The sequence below is a fragment of the Cheilinus undulatus genome, linkage group 3 (assembly GCF_018320785.1).
Source record: "Cheilinus undulatus linkage group 3, ASM1832078v1, whole genome shotgun sequence".
NCBI classification, from domain to species: Eukaryota; Metazoa; Chordata; class Actinopteri; order Labriformes; family Labridae; genus Cheilinus; species Cheilinus undulatus.
Genome location: NC_054867.1, coordinates 52,822,501 through 52,844,181, shown reverse-complemented (window position 1 = coordinate 52,844,181; position 21,681 = coordinate 52,822,501).

Here is a 21,681-nt window from a genome sequence, read left to right as displayed (position 1 = left end):
CATGTTTTCTACAAGGATGTGCAGTTTCATTTAAAATTCTGTAGTTTTTCCACCTCAGAATTGACTTTTTTTCGTCACTGGCACTGTGGTAGCTTGGTGACCTTCTGACAAACCAGTGACCTTTAACTTGCAGTACAGGAAGAGACATAACATTGATGCAGAGTTGACTTTCTATTGTGAGTCTCTACATTGCATTTTGAAGCTGACCTGATGGTTTGCAAATCTTTCCAAATGTTTGGATTGATGTGCTATAATTATCGCTTAAAACTTAATAGTTATATTCAGATGCTTCCATGCTGTGCAAAGGACAGTAATGCAATGAAATAACCTAGAGGGGGTATAACTGCAGCTTGACCTAACTTTGCATGGAAACATTCTGAACAACAGAAACAAAACAAAAAATCAGTGCAGCCGTTCCCTAGAAAATTCTGTGTCTTGTGCAGAAACAAGCAGTTTTAGTCAGTGGTGTCTGTTGGCATTGAACACAGCGATGCACCAGCTGTCTCTGGTGTGTCCTCTTGACACATCCCTGACCAACTCCCCGACCCTTCAGCGGTGATGAAAATAATGATCGCGTAAACACGTGGTAAAAATTCCAACCTTTCCAGGTCTTAAAATGCTGCTTCAGTTCTCTGACACAGCAGTGAGGAAGCTCCCAGGCCAAGCCAACATATCATTATGATATAGCCTAAGGAGTGAGCTTAGCATCTGATGGAGAATCTGCCTGTGTCCAAACAACGACACTGCTTGCTCTGCAGATTTAAATCCATCCAAGGCACGTTTGTCTGATGCTGCAGCACGGCTGGCATCAGTAATGTCTTATTGATTTTATTCTCTACTTTTCAATGTCTCACTCTGCTGGAACCTTTGGAAAATATTCTTAATTTCTTAGCTGATAAACACTTGACCTGGAGAGTTAATTGTTTGTTTTTTAGATTTGTTACACCCCTTAGTGAGAGCTTCTCGTCTGCTTGCAGCATTTAAAACCACACTCCTCCGGCTGAACAGGCAATTGTATTTCCATAAAGTAAGGTGAGGTGAGTGCATGAGTCAGCCTCCTTATACAATCAGTAGCAAAAGGCAGGACAAACTTAGGCTGGTAACACATTTGACAATGATAGGCTTTATTTAAGGCCAACTTTTGGCACAATCATCGGGGCCTGGCCATACTTGAGGCTTGTTGAAACTGATTATTTCTCCAAATAATCCTCAAGTGTTTGGTCAGTGATTATTTCACTGCTCCTGATTTGTCATCTTTACGAGTGCAGTGAGTCAGAGCAGTTTTTTTGTTCCATGCCATTTATGACTCCCCTTTTTGAACTCAAGTATCAAACTTATGCATTTGTTTTACTTTTCCATTGTTGGATTTAACCAGCCTTAAACAGTATTTGTTTTGTTTTCTTCATGTAAATCAGCAGAATATTTCCTCCCTTGTCCCTAGGCACTCTGGGTTGTAACACGGGGGCTCATCCGGCTTGTTGCAGCTGAATATTTGTCCAAATAATCTTCATGTGTGGTGTCGACTGGCATGTCGAATCAAGCAGCATCATTGTTTGCTAACTATCTGATTGGCAATGTGTTCAGATGACTGGATACTTTTCTTCTTTTCTGGAGGTCCTAAAGTGAGCCTCAAGGGTCAGTCTGAGGACGTTTTTCATTTTTCATTTTTCATTCTCCATTTATGTCACCAATCTTTGTGATAACTTGTCAAATTTGTAGCATTATTTTTATGCAGATGACACCATTATTTTTGTTGTCAATCAGTTTTGCAGGCTTTCGAGTTTTTAGTCTGCCTTTAGTGTTTTTTAGTCAGAGAAATACTTAGGTTCTAGAGGGCGTTTTTTTTTTCAGAAGGCCTTAGGTCTAAAATAAAACAATTGACACCAATATGTTTGTTTGTTCCGTTGTGACTTGGTATCTATGGCCCGTCCTATTTACTGGAGTACTGAATAATGTCTACATTCCCCAAGAATATTAAGGAATGTAACCGTCCGCTGCGCGTCAGACATTCAGGCCACCACGTCGTCCATTAATCGTCCGGCATTAATGCTTACATATGTGCCAAGCTTTAGCTAATTAAACTCTGATCTTCTGCAGCGTATGTCCGTCCAGCCTCCCTCGTCATGACGGGAAATCTGTCTCTTTTAAGAGATACAGGTTAATTTGGGAACTGGCAAATTTGGTGAAGCCCCTTTCAGTGGGTCACAAATGTGTGCCAGGAAAAAGAACTGTGCCAAAAAGTGTACAAAGCTCTTAAACATGCTCATTTCCTTCTGTTTGTTTTGTCATGTTGTGTATTGTTTGAGGGCTTAACTGGAATCAGAGTGTTCCAGCAACACTTACAGTTAAGAGAACAACTTTGTTAGATCGACACATTTTGGCTTGTAGCCTTCATCAGGGTCTTCGGGTGACTGGACGATCCTGGTGAAGGTCAGGCTGAAACACGTGATGCTGGAGTCCTCTGTTTTCTTCAAGATTTTATTCACCCTCCATGTACCTTGGGAGTGAAGTTGTGCCGGGATAGCTACTTTAGATCTGCTGATATCTAAACTTGGACATTACTCATTGGATGAAATTTAATTGGTTGAATAACATTTGAAATTTGGGCTACAGTTCCTCATTAAAGGATTGGTGCTGAGTCTTGGGTCTTGATGAGTAGAGCACCCTTGGCCTTATGTGCATTTGCAGGATTATTAAGTTAAAAACCAGTTGAAACTGTCCATATGATGTTGTTTTTGAGAACCAGTGAAGATTTTAAGATTGTCTGGTGTGTATCCAGCCTTACAAAGCACAAACCACCAATTACAGACTCCCTATCTGAAGGACAAACAGCAAAAAACACACAACTTTCCTGAAATCCAGAGTCTTAGTTTTGGTTTATTATGAAGTCCTCAAAAGGATCCTTCAATTACAGCACAGTAGCTCACAGACTCCCAGTCCTCTCCTCCTCTGAAACGATTGATACTACCAGAAAAGACTTATTTTACCAGCATTATTCTACAGCTTTGTATTAAAACTCCCCTCAAAGACTAAAAAACCACCATGTTGAAAGCTGCAGAGCAAACAGAGTGAAAGAAGGTCACGTTGGCGGAAGGAAAGAAAATCCTCTCGTTTTTCACACCAGAGAGGAAGGAAGAAAAAAAAGCAGGTTGTCTTCACTCTGTGGAATAGAAATGTGAAGCTGAGTGGTGTGAGAGATGAGGAGCATTTCAGTGATCCTCAACCTTTTCTCAGCCATAAAAGATGGAATAGGAAAGATTTACTTTGATTTCAGATGCAATATCTTCAGCAATCTGTGCATTTATATGAGCTAACTGTAGATGCAATTAGAACTTTTTAAAATATTTCTTTGTGTCTAAGTGCTTTTTTGGGCAAACCACAAACAAGACAGGAAGTAAACCCCTTTAAAGGTGCATGGTGTCTCTTGTCTCCAGAGCTTTGGGGTATGGGGTTAACGCCAAGCGGCAACCTCCGGTCCTGAAAAATGAAGCCAACGCGGAAGTGCCAAAAATTGCAACACTGTGAATGTCCACTTGAGGCCGGCTGCAGGAACACTGGATGTCCCATCTGGACACACGTTAAACAGCCGGTTTTTACACTAGAAATAAACTGGTCTACAGCCCGGTTCAAAAGAACCAAACGTGTCTCATTGGCTAATGTCCTCATGTGCTCTCACATCACCCTGATGAATTTTTTTGTACCACAATCATTTAGATCAAGGGTGTCCAAACTATGGTCCAGGGGCCAAATGCGGACCAAGCCATTTTTGATTGACCCGCAGCAAATTCAAGGGATAAAATGAAATATGGCCCACATTAAAACATGTAGCTTTCGCTTAACTGTATTGTACTTCCTATTATGAACACAAGGCAGTGCAACCATGCTAAATCTGTAAACAAACATTTTGATGAGAAGATATCTGGATTGATAACATCCTGATTGGTTATCACAGCAAATAGCAGCACCGATAACTTTTCAGGAGCTGAGCCAGTAGTAGCGAGGGCTAAATGGGGCCCCTTGTAATCTGATTGGCTCCCCAAAATCCTGAAAATGACTCTCCATTTGCCCTGACAGCCATTACCAAGCCATTTAGGCACACTCTATCACTAAGCATGTATTACCTTACATTGGATCAGACTCACTTACTTTAACATCCTCATGGGGAGGAATATGAAAGTGGCCCCATCATGCTAATATATTTCTGTATGTGGCCTTCTGTGGAAAAACTTTGGACATCCCAGGTTTAGATTATACTGAGGAAAAACCTCACAATGCACGGATTGGCGTGTCTCATTTGATTGACAGACAGCTCGACAGGCAAGAAGCTACGTTTCTGTCAACCAGAATGCTAGCTAGCTAGCTGACAGGAAGTCGAGGTTAATGGGTGGGCCGTTAGGTCGATCCAATGTTCAGTTGAGACCATGATTTTAATATGGAAGCCGCCGCAGATTGGCTTCAAAAGCTGAGTGAGTCCACCTACTGCAAGCAGACAGGTCACATCACCAGGGTTTGTCCAATTCTTTCTACAGCCTATGGTTAGCTAACCTGACATGCCAGACAGATGTGTTGATGGATGCGATGGAGGTTTTCCAGATGGATGTCCATCTGGAAAACCTCCAATACCAAGTGTTTAGGAAAGGTCAGAGGCTTTGAAAAAAAAAACCTTGTTCTGTTTGTCACATCTTAACGGGCCAATCAGGGCAACTAAACACGCGACGTAGCCGCGACCGAGGTGCGCGTGTTCAGCTACCGAGGAATAACACGAACCATGGCGACTGTAGACACGTCAGTCCAAGACTTTTTTTTTTTTTTTAAAGAAACAACTCACTGCCGTTCTTTGTTCTTCTTTTAATGAAGAAATGTCGTCAAGTTCTGATAAAACTGGTGCTTTAGCAGCATCCGTGTTCATGTCTTCCACCATAAATGCACCGGCCTCTTGTTGCTGCTTGCTTACGTCATGACTCCGCTGCGCCTGAAAGTGCTGTCCCTCTTGGCTGACTGGTCCCGTCACTTTTTAACCGGGCCCAAATGGTTCAGATGGGAGCTTTGTAAGATGGATTCACCAGTGAAATACAAGGAAACGGGCGTACCCATCTGCTTTGCAAGGTTAGCAGTAAGCTGGTTAGCGCACCATAATGCATTGCGACTGGGTTTTAACAACCAGTGGGAAGCTGTTCCGTCGTCTCATCATGACACGCTTTGCCCTCTAAACGGAAGGAGTTTGAATGTCTCATAATAGAGAGAAATAAACACAGGGAGGCTGTAATTTGTCCCTCAGAGTCACTGCACTTTAAATAAAGACTCAAATTCCCAAAAGCACAAGGACTTTTTTTTGTAAAATGTGAATATTTTGGAGACTGTTTGCTATATAAATATCCATCCATCCATCTTCTTCTACTTATCTGAGGTTGGGTCACAGGAGCAGCAGCCTAGCAGGAATGCCCAGACTTCCCTCTACCCAGCCACTTTGTTTACAGCCCCATAACTTTAAAAAAAAATTCAAGTGACATAGCTACAGCACACATTCTTAAAGCCCAGGATTTCATGAAAAAAAGGATGTTTAGAGCTTGACTGTGAATCACAGCGTTGATGATTTACAAGCTTTTTAAGACTAAATGTCCAGATGAGATACAATAGTGAGAAAAAAAGCTATGAGCTCTAAGAGTTCAAGTCTAAATATTCCAATTGATTTTTCCCAAAATAATTTATTTAAATTCCTGATTTCTTTTGAGTGGTTTTACCTTAAATTTCCCTTAAATTTCCAAAGAAATTCCTTCAAAGTGGGCGTGCCCATGCAGATGGTCAAGTAGTTTAAAGCGTGCACCATGTGGGAGGCCCGGGTTCGAATCTGGCCTGTGACCCTTTACCGCATGTCTCTCCCCACTGCCATCCCTGTTGCTGAGTCTATCCACTGTCCTTCCTCTGTCAAATAAAGGCATGAAAAGTGTGAAGATCTGATGATCGTTGTGTGAAGATTTGGACCCAGAATGCAGAACCGGACAAGGTAGCAACAGTTTAACAGGTTTTTTGGGGAAGGTACAGGCAGTGGGGAGTATGAGGGGGTAGGTGCTCAGGTGAGAGGTCTCCAGACGAGAGGTGCCAGTGATGTGTGCAGCGGGCGACTGTGAGCGGCTCCAGACGAGAGGTGAGTGTTTCTGTGAGGCTGGGTGGCGGAGAGTGTTTTCCAGAGAGAGTGCGGCAGCGTGGCAGAGATTGGGCTTTGCAGGAGGCTCGTGGAGGCACTGGAAGGAATGGAGGATAAGGCAGGGTTAGGCACAGGTAAGAACACACGAAGGAATTACTCAGGATTACTCAGGTGCAAACTCAGAGTTTCGAGAGTCGGCCGATACCACGGAGAGAGCGGAATCATCTGGCGTCGGAGAAGACTCAGTGCAGAGCTTAAGTGCAGCGCGGTGATTAGGCTGATGTGCTGCAGGTGTTCCAGAGCCGAGAGAGCCAGAGCCAGCGGAGACGCCCAATCTCTGTAAAGTGCACAGAAGAGCTTCCATACCGGAAGCAGTTACACAGGAAGTAATCACAATAAAACTGGAGACTGAGAATCGCCACAGAAAAGGCCCAAAAATAAATCTTAAAAAAAAAAAAAGAAAATTCCCATAAAGTTATACATTCCCCCAAAGTTTAATTGAAAATGACAATTGTCCAAAACTTTCCCTAAAATTGCCATGAAAATTCTTGAAAATTTCAGTCCTCAAGATTATCCATCATTCCCAAAAAATAGATAATAAATAAATTTCTTCAAAAAAATCGAAGAAAATCTTCCCCAAAAAAGTCCAAAGAAAATTCCCAAAAAGAACAAATGCATTTTTTAATTTTGTCAAATGCCAAAAAATAAATAAATAAATAAAAATTAAAAGAAAAAAAACAAAAAAAAAACTGAATCTCCTCTAATACCTCGGTAAAAAGAAAAATACACAAACATATCTCAAAAATGTCCATGGAAATACCTGAAAATTTCTTGGAAAAATGCCCCAAAATATCAACACAAATTCCCTAAAATTTCTATGAAAATTATGAAGAATTCACAACAAATTCTCCCAAGATTTCAAGCAAATTACTTAAACTTCAATGGACATTTTAGACAATTCTCTATTAAATTTCCATAGCAGAAATTATTCCTATGATGTATACTGATTTGTCATGTGCTCATATAAACACGCCATGTCTGAGGAGGGTCACAGAGACGGGTTGAGAAATTCTGCACTAGAAATTTCTTAACCACGTTAGAGAAACTCTCTGCTCAGCTTCACCTGACCTGCAGCACACCTAAATCACCACAAACTACACAAACTACAGGTTTTCTTTAATTGATGACTTTTTGAAGTGTCTTTTGTTTGTGCTTCATGTGATCCCAGAATGCTTTGCTAGAAGCTCATGATATGAAACATCTCTTTTATTGAGAAACAGTGGTTTACCGTGTGGTAAATGCTCCTCACTTCTTATTAAACATTCATATTCAGACCAAAAGAACACAGTGGGTGCAGATGAAGCTGAGCAGGGAGCATCTACTCATCATTATTTTTGTTTTGTTTCAGGCCATATTCTACATTCTCTGTTTAAAGTTTTAAATGATAAACTGGTATTCTTTGAGTTCATCAGTGTGACGCTGCTGCTGCTATCCTCTGAGCTTCTCTGGGTTGTAACACCGTGCTCATTAGATTCCTGCCAGATTCTTTTAGAACGTCTGTAAAATCCTGACCCTGTTTCACAGCGAAAGCCTCCGTCTCCTCTTTTTAAATAAAGGAGCCAAAAACAGATTAAGATAGAGATATAGATAGACTCTATTTGATCTGAGACATTCAAAGGAAACTTTAGGAGGACAGCGCTTAGATGAGAGAGGGCGGCTGCGAACGGTGAGACCGAGAGAGAGAGAGAGAGTGTGTTTGGCATTGACTATCAGAAACAAACAGACGTGGAGCACATCCGTGTGCTTATATATCTGAAGATGAAATGTGAAAACATGCTCCAAAATAAAGAGTAAACTTTTAACCTTCCAGGCAGCAATTCCAGAAAATCAAAGACAGAATCAGAGAGTGTGATCTGGTGAATCTGCAGATGGAGAAGCTCCTTCAAAGCTTTAATGATACGTTTAAACATCAGTTTACAAATCTATGAGAGACAAATATAGAAGCACTGCATGGCAAACACAGAGAATGGATCCCAATAAACCCAGAGAGTGGACTCTGATACACCCAGAAAATCCTGACCCTGCAAATCCTGCTAAACCCAGAGAATGGACCCTGATAAACCTAGAAAATGGACCCTGATAAACCCAGAGAATGGACCCTGATAAACCCAGAGAATGGACCTGATAAACCCAGAGAATGGACCCTGATAAACCCAGAGAATGGAGAATATCAGAGAATATCTATGCACGTGTGTTTGATGGGCAGCCTTGGTGCTAACTTTTCTGTCATGTTTTTTTTTTTTTTTTTCCACCTTTCTTTCTGCCACCTTACCCCATTTCTAAAATGTCTTTTTTCCATTACTCACCAAGTTCTTACCATTTTTCCTTTTTTTCCTGTTTATGTGAGTTAATGCCACTGGTGCCACTTTTAACTTAGTTTTGCCACTTTTAACCCTTTTTTGCTGTCTTTTGCACATTTTGACACCTACCTCGTTATTTGCATCTTTTTTCCTATGTTTGCCAGTTTTGCCTATTTCTGCAACAACTTTTTGTCTATTTAAGCTGCATTTTGCTTTTTTTTAAAATTCATTTTTTTTTACCTTCTTTGCCCATGATTTTTCGCTTTTTACCATTTTTTTCCCCAAATTTTACCTATTTCTTGCCATTTTTTGCCCTTTTTCCATTTATGCAACTTTCTAGGACTGTTGCCACTTTTGCCTATTTTGCCACCTTATTCCATTTCTTCGACTTCTTTTATTAATATTTTTTTATTTTTATCTTTACTACTTTTAACCCATTTTTGCATTGCTTTAGTTTGTCACTTTTTACCCATTTTTGCCACTTTTTTTTTTTTTTTTTGCCTATTTTGCCATCTTACTCCATTTCTGCAGCTTCTTTTATTTTTTTTTATTTGTATATATATTTTTTATTTCAATTTTTACCACTTTTAACCCATGTTTTCATTGCTTTATTTTGTCACTTTTTAACAATTTGTACTACTTTTTGGGGGTATTTTCCCATAATATCCCATTTCTTCACATCTTTTCACAACTATTTGGCTATTTTAGCCACCTCTGGCCATAATTCTTTTGACCCTTTTTTCATTTTTTGCCTCTTTTCACCCTTTTGTGCCACTAAATAGCACTTTTTTTCCTTTTTCTGCCACTTTTAACCCATTTCTTTTTTCTCTATTCACAACCATTCTATTTTTGACCAAAAAGGTTTCCTGGGTTTCTCCTACATTTTGAAAAGGCTTTATTGTACAACAGCAAACATCAAGAAAATAATTTTGTCTTGCTTTGATAAGAGTGGTTATTGTTCAGGTATATATATTCTCATCACATCTTTACTTTACAATGGACAGTGGTTTTCTGACCTCCATTCACTGCTAAAGCATGTTTTCTAATTCTTAAAGGTTTTTGTCTTGCTGAGTAATTCTTAGGAAAAATAGTCTGTTTTCTTGGATCTCTTTCATTATTTAATGCAGTGTAACCTTCATTAAAATGTAATGTTGTGAATAATTGCCTTCATGTAAATTGGTACAGCCTTGGACATGATCTACCACCAGCTGCAGTCCCGTCACACCGTCAGGCAGACCCGCTGGCTTTAACAGCTCCTCTCTGAGCTCGACCTTCTTTGTTTTTTAATTCTACGCCTTCTTTCTATTGATCCCTTCATCCATTTTTCATCCCCCGTTTCGGCGTCCCGTTTAGACTGGTGATTGTCCCTATCAGCGCCATGTTCCACCAGTCACTCTCTCAACGCCGTCCTGTTTATTATTACTTACCCACAAGGCATCACTCCACCACAGACAGGAGCAATTTAGCACCTTTTAATGCAAAGTGTTTATCAATGTGTTGGAATGAGGTGGATCGATGGCGCATCGCTGCTTCTTGTAACGTCTTTTAACATCGACTCCCCACGCTGCGCTCAGCCCTGTAATTGTTTCTCTTGGTTTCGTGGAAAATCAATCCAGCAATGATTGGATCCCGCGCCCCTCCCCTCCTCACCCTCGCCCTCTCTTAAACGCTCCCATCACGCTCTTTGTATACGTCTTTGTCTGAGTCTTCTTTGTTTTAACATTTATTTTTTAGATATTTCTTTTGTTAGTGAAGAATCAACCATCTTTGTGTTTACATCAATAATTAAAATGTGTGTTAATAACATTAAAATCTCAGGACCTGAGTTTCCTTTCATATTTCAGCACACACATTCATTTAGGATGGGGACTTTTAGAGGTGTAGGCAGAGTTTTCTTCTTTTTGTCCATTGGAGGATCACAAACTCTGTTAGATTATTAGAGCCCGACCACCAAGGACCCTCTGGTCTCTGAGTTTTCGAGGCCAGTTTTGGGGGCCTTGATAAATGTGAAAAGTCTGATTTTTTATTATTATTTTTTTTTAAATTTTCCCCCTCAAGAAATAGCCATCCGGTGGTGGAACGGTGTAAGTCCATTGCAGAGTTTCCTCTAGGGGGCGCCAAAAGTGAGATAGGGCCCTGGGTAAGACCTACATGCATGAAAACTGGTACACATATGTATCATGATGAGATGGGGAAAAAATTACATTACGACCATCCTCTAAAATGTACAGGAATCAAACTAAAGATGCCAAAAGGTCAAAATCTGGCATTTTTTTGCCTTTTCCACTGACAGACACTTTGCACATTTGAACAAACTTGTCCGAGGGATTTCATTTAATTGACTCCAGATTTTTTTCACTCAAACTAGACAACCTTAAGATCCAAAGTTGTGCTAATGGTGAGTTTTCATCATAGGGCAGGGCTGTTATCAGAGCCCAAACTCAGACTTGATTTTTGCCTATATTGTGCTGTGAAATTAAACCAATATTGCCTTGTAACTTTTTAGTGTTTATTTTAATCATCACCAAACTTCGCAAGTATAATTGCACATTTGTCTTGAATACATCCATGCATTGATACCATTACTTTGTCACAGCGCCCCCCTCTGCCAGTCAAAAATTTGCTCCACTGATTTTTGATGTGTTTTTCATGTGTTGCCACAAAATAATCAGCCCTGGCACATCCTGCAACCCAGGCTGATGAATTTCTGTGTGCATGTAGGTCATCATCAGACCTACAAAAAAGCCTCTTGGACCCATGCCCAAATCCCAACAGGAAGTTCACCAGCTTCACTGCAATTTCACACTAAGTTTCGCCCTAATTTTTCAACAGTCATACCTCTGGAATACGTCGTTTTATCTTAGACAAATTTCATGTGCTGATAACAGTCCAGGCTAGAACACATTCATATTTTTACATTTTGAAAAGTTGTGCAGTGCCACCCTGTGGCAAGAGAAAGTCACTTCTTCTGAATTTCACATTCCAGTCTTGACATAGTTGGCCAAATCATGCTGAAATTCACTCAGGCAGTTTCCAAGGAGTTGACACTACGCATATGCAGGGGTCAAAATTTTACGGAAAAAGGCGTGGCCCTGGGGATTTTTTGTTTGCCATGAAACAGGAAGTAGAATTTCTTATGATCTTATGATTCGTGTAAAGCATAGGTTCTCAAACTGCAGCCCGAGAGCCAATGGCGGCCCGCATAAACATTTCTGGCGGCTGCAATCGTTAAGACAGGAAGCTAGGCACACTGAGACTGACTGTTTGTTCTACATAAGTTTTTACATATATTCTGAAATGGACTGCACACAGGACTGTTATATCTAAAATTTGACTGTAGAGGGCAGAAAACCCCAGGGATTTTGTGTGCATGATAATGTTTCTCAAAGTTTTCTCAAGTTTTGCCAGGTTAAGCCTCATTTATTCATTAAAATGTGTTTATTGCACATTACTGGGTGCAGACCAATAAATGTAAACTGTAGAGATGCAACCTGGTCATTAAAATGATTACAAATGGGATCTTTTTCTGTTTTTTTTTTCCATTTTTTTTTTCCTTTGGCAGCCCTCAGTCCAATGTTGGGTTCCTAAATTGGCCCTCAGCTATCAACACTTTGAGAACCCCTGGTGTAAAGCAATGAAACTTGGCATACTTCCTCCATGTATGTGGTGTCCCCCCTTTACTGATGGTCTGATTCCTCTCACCTGGTGATCATTGTCTGGGCTTTGTCTTCCCCACTCCTTGTGCATGTAGACCTGTCACTCCCTTCTGTCGTCTTATAACATCCAGTAAACATTACTTTGGAGTCTTCTTTTTCCAAGTGTTTCCTCGTTTTTCAACACAGTTTAGCCTTTTATTTTTTGACCTCCTGAGATTTGAACTTTTGGACTGATGAAATGGATTTTGACTTTTTACCTGTGTCCTTGGGTCTTGCATTCGTGTCTTTATTCTGGCATTACGTTACACTTTGAAATAGAGTGTAATGTAGTTACATTTATGATTGTCTTGTTGTAAAAGTGACTAGGTACACTAAAATATAGTACTAAGGATGCACGCTGTCATGATGCATCACTGTGTCCTCAGTCCCCCGATGCTGACAGTGTTGTTGAAAAAAGGAGATTGAACATAGTGGTACACATGTTCCTGTCCCAACTTCTCTGAACATGTTGAAAAATGAAGCTCAGAATGTGTGCATATTTTCAAAAATAAAGTATGAGTTTGAGTGTTAAATATTTGTGCTGTGTTTAGTTGAATGACGGTACAGAACGATTTAAAATCGCATTTTTATTGTCTTTTTATTTTACCCAACGTCCCAACTTTTTTGGAATTTGCTGCATGCAGTACAACTGTGTCGTGATAATCAGAGTCTAATTTCTTCATTTCATCCGTCTTGTCCTTCAGTTCTATTCCACTCATCGTATGCTCACCTTCATTTGTCTCCCTTGTTTCTGTGTTTGTAACCCCGTCAGTCGGCCCACTTTAAGTCTCCAGTGACAGTCTGTATTATTGAGGCTCTCCTTCATTAAAGAAAGACAGAAAGAGACGCAGAGATGCCGGAACAGAGCGACGAGACAAACATGAAACAGGAGTCGCAGAGGGAGGGAAACAGAAGCATGAATACAGATGGAGAGAGAGCAGACAAAAGAAGGGAATGAAGTGGGGAACAGAGATGGTTTACAAGGTCCAAGTAACCTCCATCCTATCATTTCATCCACTTCCATTTTTTCATTTCCTGTCCTCTGTCCAACACTATTCTTCTGAATGGCGATGTTCCCGTTACTATTTCCATTTCTGGTTATCTTCTGTCCCCTCTTATCCCTCACAATAACACAGAGCTGAGGGCCAATTTTGGAGTAGAGCCCAGGGTCAGAATTCAGAGACTTCTGAGGGCTGAAAGGAAATAAATTTGCATGCTTTTACACCTGAATTGTTTGAAGAAGTTTTTCTGACACAAAGTGGCGTTCTCTCTTTGGCCCAGTTGATTTAGGCAGATCTGAACATGACAATCAAACTCTGCTTCAAACGCAAAATTACAGAGCTGAGATTGCTGGAGGAAATGGTCTCGGTTTGCTTTCAACCAAACCCTGAAAACACGATTGAATCACTGATTATTCATTGCTGTTGAGCATTAGCGTGTTCTTCCTCTATGCATTTGTTGATGTTAACTGCATTGTATTTGTTCCTCTGCAATTGAGTTTGTGAATTCCATCTCAACTTTATGCAGATGATGTGTTTCTGACCGCTTCCTTAGCCCTGGACCTCGAAAAGCTGAGTGCAAAGTGGATGGGATAAGAGGCAGCACCTCCAAGTCTGAGGTCACGGTTCTCTGCCAGAAAACGGTGGATTGCTCCTTCCAGGTGGGGAGTGAGTCTCTGCCTCAGGTGAAAGAGTTCAGGTATCTCGGGATCTTGTTCACAAGCAGCAGCTATTGGCAGCTATTTTTAATTTTAGTCTTAGTCTTTAGATGAAATGTTTTTTAATCACATTTTAGTCATTTCTACCCCTTTTAGTTTTAGTTGACAAAAACTCAAACATTTTAGTCTAGTTTTAGTCCATAGAAAGTCCTCACATTTTCGTCTTTACTTTTAGTCCAAGCATTTATTCTCTTGCCTTAATCTGGTACCAAGTCATGGTAGTGTGTTCTCTGCACCCTGCCAAACCTGGGGTCCCTGCTTTTGTACAGCTGGGAGGCAGAATATTTATAGATGCATTGCATTTGACAGATTCACAGACAGTGGAGAAATATTACAGATTTTGAATGTCCGACAAAAACTACATGACATTTTAGTCTAGTTTTAGTCATCTTGACAGTAATTTACACCACTTTCTACATTATTATGCAAATTACATTTTTCTCTTATGTTCCTAAATATTAATGCAAATGACAGAATATTTTCAAGTCATTGGCCATTAGAGCATAAGTCAGATGTTTTTGAACAACCTTCATAATGATAACCATTATTAAACAAAATACATAAATGAAAACCTTAAAATGCACTGTTCCACATTATCATGTAAAACAGAGTTTTAAAACATTTTATAGGATTTAACAAAGTGAAAATGGTTATTTGTTGATTTTGCAGCATTAGGAGGTCATATTTACTGAAATCAAAGCTATTTCAATCAAAAACATCTCAACAGGCCACGTTCCATGTCAACATAGGAGCCCTTCTCTGATATCACCTTCATTATTCTTGCATCCATTGAACTTGTGAGTTTTTGGAGAGTTTCTGCTTGAATTTCTTTGAAGGATGTCAGAATATCCTCCCAGAGCTGCTGTTTTGATGTGAACTGCCTCCCACCCTCATAGATCTTTAGCTTGAGGATGCTCCAGAGGTTCTCAACAGGGTTAAAGGTCAGGGGAGGATGGGGGCCACACCATGAGTTTCTCTCCTTTTATGCCCATAGCAGCCAATGACACAGTGGGATTCTTTGCAGCATGAGATGGTGCATTGTCATGCATGAAGATCATTTTGCTACAGGAGGCACAGTTCTTCTTTTTGTACCATGGAAGAAAGTGGTCAGTCAGAAACTCTATATACTTTGCTGAGGTCATTTTCATACCTTCAGGGACCCTAAAGGGGCCTACCAGCTCTCTCCTCATGAATCCGGCCCAGAACATGACTCCGCCCCCTCCTTGATGATGTCACAGCCTTGTTGGGACATGGTGGCCATCCACCAACCATCCACTACTCCTCCATCTGGACCATCCAGGGTTGCACGGCACTCATCAGTAAACAAGACTGTTTGAAAATGAGTCTTCATGTATTTCTGGGCCCACTGCAACTGTTTCTGCTTGTGAGCATTGGTTAGGGGTGGCTAGGCATTACACTATTTGACACTTTTCAGCAGCAGAGATCCTTTTTCTTTCCCATATTGCTGAAACCTGTGGCCTGCTTAATAATGTGGAACAGTGCATTTTAAGGTTGTTATTTAAAAAAAAATGGTTATCATTATGAAGTTTGTTTGAAAACATTTGAATTATGCTCTAATGGCTGATGACTTGAAAAATACCCTGACTCTCATTTGCATAGATATTTTGGAAAATAAGAAAAAATGTAATTCGCTTAATGATGTGGAAAGCGGTGTAAACTCTTTCCACCACTTTTTTCTGCCACTTCTAAACCAATTCTTGCCACTTAAGCTTAATGTTGCCTCTGTTGAGCCATTATTGCTTCTATTAACCCCTTTTAACCACTTTTTACACCCATTTTAACCCCATTTTAACCCCATTTAACCATTTGATAGGTCTATTTTTGATAGGTTTATTTTTGATAGTTTAACCAATTTCTGACAGGATTAACCTATTTGTTCTAAGTTGATCCATTTTTTTTTTTTTTTACTAGTTTAAAGCAATTTTAACTCCTTTTTACCACTATTTACACCGTTTTTTTTGCCACTTTAACCTTTTTTTGCCATTTGCCAAAAAGATTTCTGAAAAGAGGTTATTTTTTCAGGTTGAATATGAAATATGGATATCACAGCTTAACTTTACAATGGACCATGGTTTTGCTGACCTCCATGGTCCCCCCAGTTTGGCTGGACACTAGAAAAGATCTCCAATTTATCCCCCTTTCATGGACAGCCCTGTCTGCACATAACTATTCAAGATTGTGCATGGCTGTGTTCAGCCACCTTCAGGTACAGCGGGGTTCTCTGGCTCCTTTATTTTGGGGGATGTGGGCTGAAAAGGTTGAGAACCTCTGGCTTAGAAAATAAACAGCCCACATTAATTGCTGGCAAGAGAGGCAGCCAATCATTGCTTCATCATCATCATCACTGCTCCTGCAAGATGTGGGCATGCCCATCACTGTGCCTAGAGCCAATCAGGTGAACCAGAGTCTGACAATACTGTCAGTATTAGAGTTCCTCATGCCTCCTCAATGGCAGTCTGAGCTGTCGGAGGTCTTCCTTAATGACTAGCCAGCTGATGCGAGGCCTGCCCCTTGGTCTTTCCCACCTTGTAGTCATGGGATTGAACTTGAGAATAGCTGTGATTGGATGTTCTGGCAGGGGGCAGAGAACATAACCAAACCAGCAGATGTGATGCTGAGCAAAGAGGTGGGATGCTGAGTGCTGCATTGGAGATGCGCTGGTACCACCTGATGTTGTCGATGATTCTGGGCCCGGCTATCGAGCCCATTAGGTCTTGCTGCCAATATCTCGTTCAGAGGTCATGTCTCAGACCTGTAGAGCAGGATGGAGAGTACTGACTAGTTCTAGATTTGAAGCTTCATCATTGTTTCTGGGCGGCAAATCGGATTTCAAGGGGGCCATAGTCAGCCCTACCCTGAGAATGATGCTGCTCGAAGCTGACATAAATGGACCAAGAACTGCAGGCTGGATTCCCATGGTTTAGACATTAAATCTGTTTTAACAGCATGGTGGACTAAGTGTTTTCTGTCTGTTCAACAAGACCAGCCGCCCTGAACTTCTGATTTCACATCAATGTTTAAAGATCTTCAGCTTCAAAGCGTTTAAAGGGAGCCTCTGGTATTTGTAGCGAAAATCTCCTGAAAAGTGAGTTTAAACATAAGTAGGCAGAAGTTTATGTAAGAGCGGCTGACACAAATTTAATCTACATACGGGCTGTTGCTCTGACTTTAGGGTTACCGCTAAACATAAATGACACCCACTCAAAGATAAACTTCTCCTTTCTGGCTGAAGAGTTAATGCAAATGTTTAAAAAACTTGCATACTCTATCAACTTATTTATCCATCTTTCTAGGGACTCAAGCCTCTGCTCTTTCTCTTTAAACATTCAGCCCTTTCCCCCTCACTCATTAAGCATGGCAATGTAATCAGTCACCTTAGACTCAGGAATAATGTGTGAAAGTTGTTCCTTTAAGGGTCCAACAGCTCGTCACTGGAGAAATATTCTCCAAGGTATGACAACTGTGCATATGTATATTCACTTTGCACTTCATAGAGACATTTGTGCACTCATGGAGGACAGAAACGGACTTAAATGCTCTGGAGATTAAAGAAAAACCTTTGGAAATAGAGCAAAGCTTGTTGGAAGAGGAAAGTGAGGTTTATGGGGCACACCAAACTTCTTTTGATAAAGAACTGTTGTCCACTTCCGATCAAACTGCTGCTAGCTGCATCCTTTTATATTGATTGTTCATTACTTAATGCACTGTGTATCTACACCTCACTTATTTTTGTAATTGATTTTAACTCAAGCATTGCCAATCCCCACTCCTCCTGTTCAGCTGTCTTTACCCATGAGCCTGGGTGTGACACATGGGGGCTCATCCGGGATTTCCAACATTTAATACATAAGCATTTCTGCCTATATATTGTTGAGGCATTTTACCTCCTGTAGCTCCAAGTTAGCCCATGTTGGAGCTAGAATTTAAAAGTGCAACTATTAGGCTCGGTACAACATTTGCTGACTTATGCAGCAGGCTGTGATGTAATGCCGAAGCACAGCTTGATGTGTTAAAGTTGCTCCTTTAAGGGTTCAAAAGGTTGTCAATAAAGTACCCTCAATGGTAAGAAAACTATACACCTTAACAAGGGTTAATACACACTATATTGCCAAAAGTATTCACTCACCCATCCAAATAATTAAAATCAGGTGTGGTATTATAACTAAGTGGAAGCAATTGGGAACGACAGCAACTCAGCCACCAAGTGGTAGGCCATGTAAAATGATGGAGCAGGGTCGGCGGATGCTGAGGCGCATAGTGCAATCACCAAGTGCAATGCAAAGCATGGGATGCAGTGGTGTAAAGCACGCCGCCACTGGACTCTAGAGCAGTGGAGACGCGTTCTCTGGAGTGACAAATCGCGCTGCTCCATCTGGCAATCTGATAGACGAGTCTGGGTTTGGGGGTTGCCAGTAGAACTGTGCTTGTCCGACTGCACTGTGCCAAGTGTAAAGTTTGGTGGAGGGGGGATTATGGTGTGGGCTTGTTTTTCAGGGAGCTGGGCTTGGCCCCTTAGTTCCAGTGAAAGGAACTCTGAATGCTTTAGCATACCGAGAGATTTTGGACAATTCCATGCTCCCAACTTTGTGGGAACAGTTTGGGGATGGCCCCTTCCTGTTCCAACATGACTGTGCACCAGTGCACAAAGCAAGGTCCATAAAGACATGGATGAGAGAGTTTGGTGTGGATGAACTTGACTGGCCTGCACAGAGTCCTGACCTCAACCTGACAGAACACCTTTGGGATGAATTAGAGCAGAGACTGAGAGCCAGGCCTTCTCGTCCAACATCAGTGTGTGACCTCACAAATGCACTTGTGGAAGAATGGTGAAAAATTCCCATAAACACACTCCTAAACCTTGTGGAAAGTCTTCCCAGAAGAGTCAAAGCTGTTATAGGTGCAAAGGGTGGACCCACGTCATATTAAACCCTGTGGATTAAGAATGGGACGTGACTTAACATGTGAGTCAAGGCAGGTGAGCGAATACTTTTGGCAATATAGTGTATAGATGCACTTTGCACTTCATCTAGACATCTGTGCAGACCTGAGGGACAAAAATGGACTAAAATGTTCTGCAGAGTAACAAATCCCTTAAGAGGAGTGACACTGGAGAACCTGGGGTGTACTGGACATGCCCAAACTGTTCAGGAGAAGAGCAGCAATATTTTTTTGTGCCAAGAAACACTTTAGTTTGGTTCTTTTCTCTTCTTTTAATCAAGAACTATGATCAAACTGGTGCTATAGCTGCATCCACACTGATCTATTAGTGTGGATGGCGTGTTTCCAGGCATGCAGCTGTTTTGTGCCCATAGATCCCGCCTCTTTCTGCTCAGATGTCATTGATTGGTCCAGTCGTTCTCTGACCAGGAACATCGTATCAGCTTGCTTTGCAAGATAAAGAAACCTTGATAGGTCTTTTGGCTTAACAAAGCTCATCGGGGTAATAAGCCAATCTATGAAACTTTCATGTGTTAGCCATTTTGCATGTCTACACCTCACTGCTCTGCAGAAAGAAGGGTACCATTGCATTCCCTTGTTTGATCAATAAGTCAGACTGCCAACTACTGTCCTGGAGTGTAAACTATCATTACTTAGCAGATTATTATCAAAACAAGTCTGAACACAGGAAATTTCTGGAACTGCACATGAGGAAAGATTCATTTTTCAGTGGATTGTTTTCTTGTAAACATGGCCTTAGCTTCTCTCTGTTACTCTTCTTCTCCTCAGCTTTCTTGTTTTTACTTCCTGACCTTCTCTCTGTGTTCACATTTCTCTGTTCTCTCATCCCCTTCCACCTCCACCACCTCCCTTCGGCATCTAAACCAATCAGAGGCCAGGATTTCATCAGGCACTCCCGGCTCAGCCAATAATGACAGGAAGCTGAGAATTTGACCTCCCTAATGCAGCCTGCTACAACAGGTGACTCCAAGGTTACCGGAGGAAACGCACAAGCACAGACCCACACTAATACACACTAATACAAACCCACGCCGATGCACAGGGAGCCAGGAGCAGGAGGTGCAGGGCGCTCTGGCTGCTTGCCTGAGATAAAAGAACAAATTAGATTTAAGAGAGGAGGAGAGGGACAATGAGAGGGAAACCTGTGGAGGAGGTCGACTGGGTGGGTGTAGGAGAAAAATTGAACCAAAGACAGGAGATGTTTCTAAATTGAGATTTAGGAGACTAAAGAACATCCTGCAAACTTAGAAACCATGAAAAGATAATGAAGATCTGAAGGTTAACAAATTCCTATTAAAACAAAAACTGTGACTAGGGTTAGGGTTGGGGGTGTACACAACATGTAATGAGAACTTCTTGGTTATGTTCACAACACTGACCATGGTTTTAAAAAAGGACTGGAGGCATCCATTTTAAACAGAGTAAGGCTTTGCACATGGTGTCATAACTTTCTGTTTTGTTCTTAACCCGTTGCCCATCAATACAAGCTTTCACACCCAGTTTGCTGAGCAATATTGTGGCTTTTTTTCTGGACAATGGTCTACAGTTATCTCCTCCCAGTGAGCACATACAATATTGCAATTATTAGCAATTATGTTGCTGGTGTGGAAGCTTATACAAATAAATTGGGTTTGGTTTGTAAAGGTCTTCAGTCAGACTAAACTGTTCCTGTTTCAGGTCAGTTAGGATTATCACATTTTTTTTCTTTTTGCCAAATGCCAGATTAACAACAGAAATTTTTTAGAGAAGACCAGTAACGTAAGACGGTCTTATCTTTTCTTCCGGTTCCTTATCTTCCTTTCTTTCTTTGTATAAAATGTATTTAAATGTGTGCTTATGATTAAATGTCAATTTTGGATTTTCCTTTCATAATGAATAAATAAAAAGTAAAAAGTCCAGGACGGCTTAGAGAAACCCGTCCTGGACCCACATGGGCGAGGAAGAAGCTAGTACTCCAAAAGCAACATCAAAAAAGCCAGAGTACAGTTTGCAAATGCAAGCAGAGACAACAAGCTTAAGGCTTGTCCTGTGGTCTGAAACTAAAAATGGAACTGTTTGGCCACAATGACCATCGTTACATCTGGAGGAAAATTCTGAAAACACCACCCCAACTGTGACGTACGGGGGTGGCAGCATCATGTTGTGGGGGTGTTTTGCTGCAGGAGGGACTTCACACCTGCACCTCTCTGCAGCCCCTGAATGTGGATGTGGTAAAAAATGATTGATTTGTTCAATATAAGTCAAAATAATAATGACAATAATTGTTGTATTTTTTCTCTACATTCTTCTTGAGATCAAGGGCATCCTCCAGTGCTGGAAAATGAAGCGTAATCGGATGTTAAATCACTGCCTTCCTGCAGTGTCCGCTCATAACCTTTGGTCTGAACTCGGGCTCAGAAAAATCCAGCACCTTCTGCTTACTTTAAAATTTTTTTTCCTGCACAAACTGTTGACTTCTTGACACATAGTCAAATAAATGCATCCTCAAAAAACCTTTATGTCTCTGCCTCTTCCATGCAGAACTCATCCTTCATGATTTTTGATCAAAAAGAGGCTTTAAAGAGGAATTTGCACTTTGATATCTTCCATCTGCTCTCTGCTTTTCCTCTTTGATTGGAACTGAGAGGCCAACTTATCCAAACCTTGCTGCCGCCGTGTTCGACCATGCCATTTTTAATAAAACACTCTAACCAAACAGGTCTGAATGACTCCTGTGAATCCTTTTACATTCCTGCATGTATTTGTGGTTTGACCTTTTTGTCTACCTCGCTGCCTCGGCCTAAA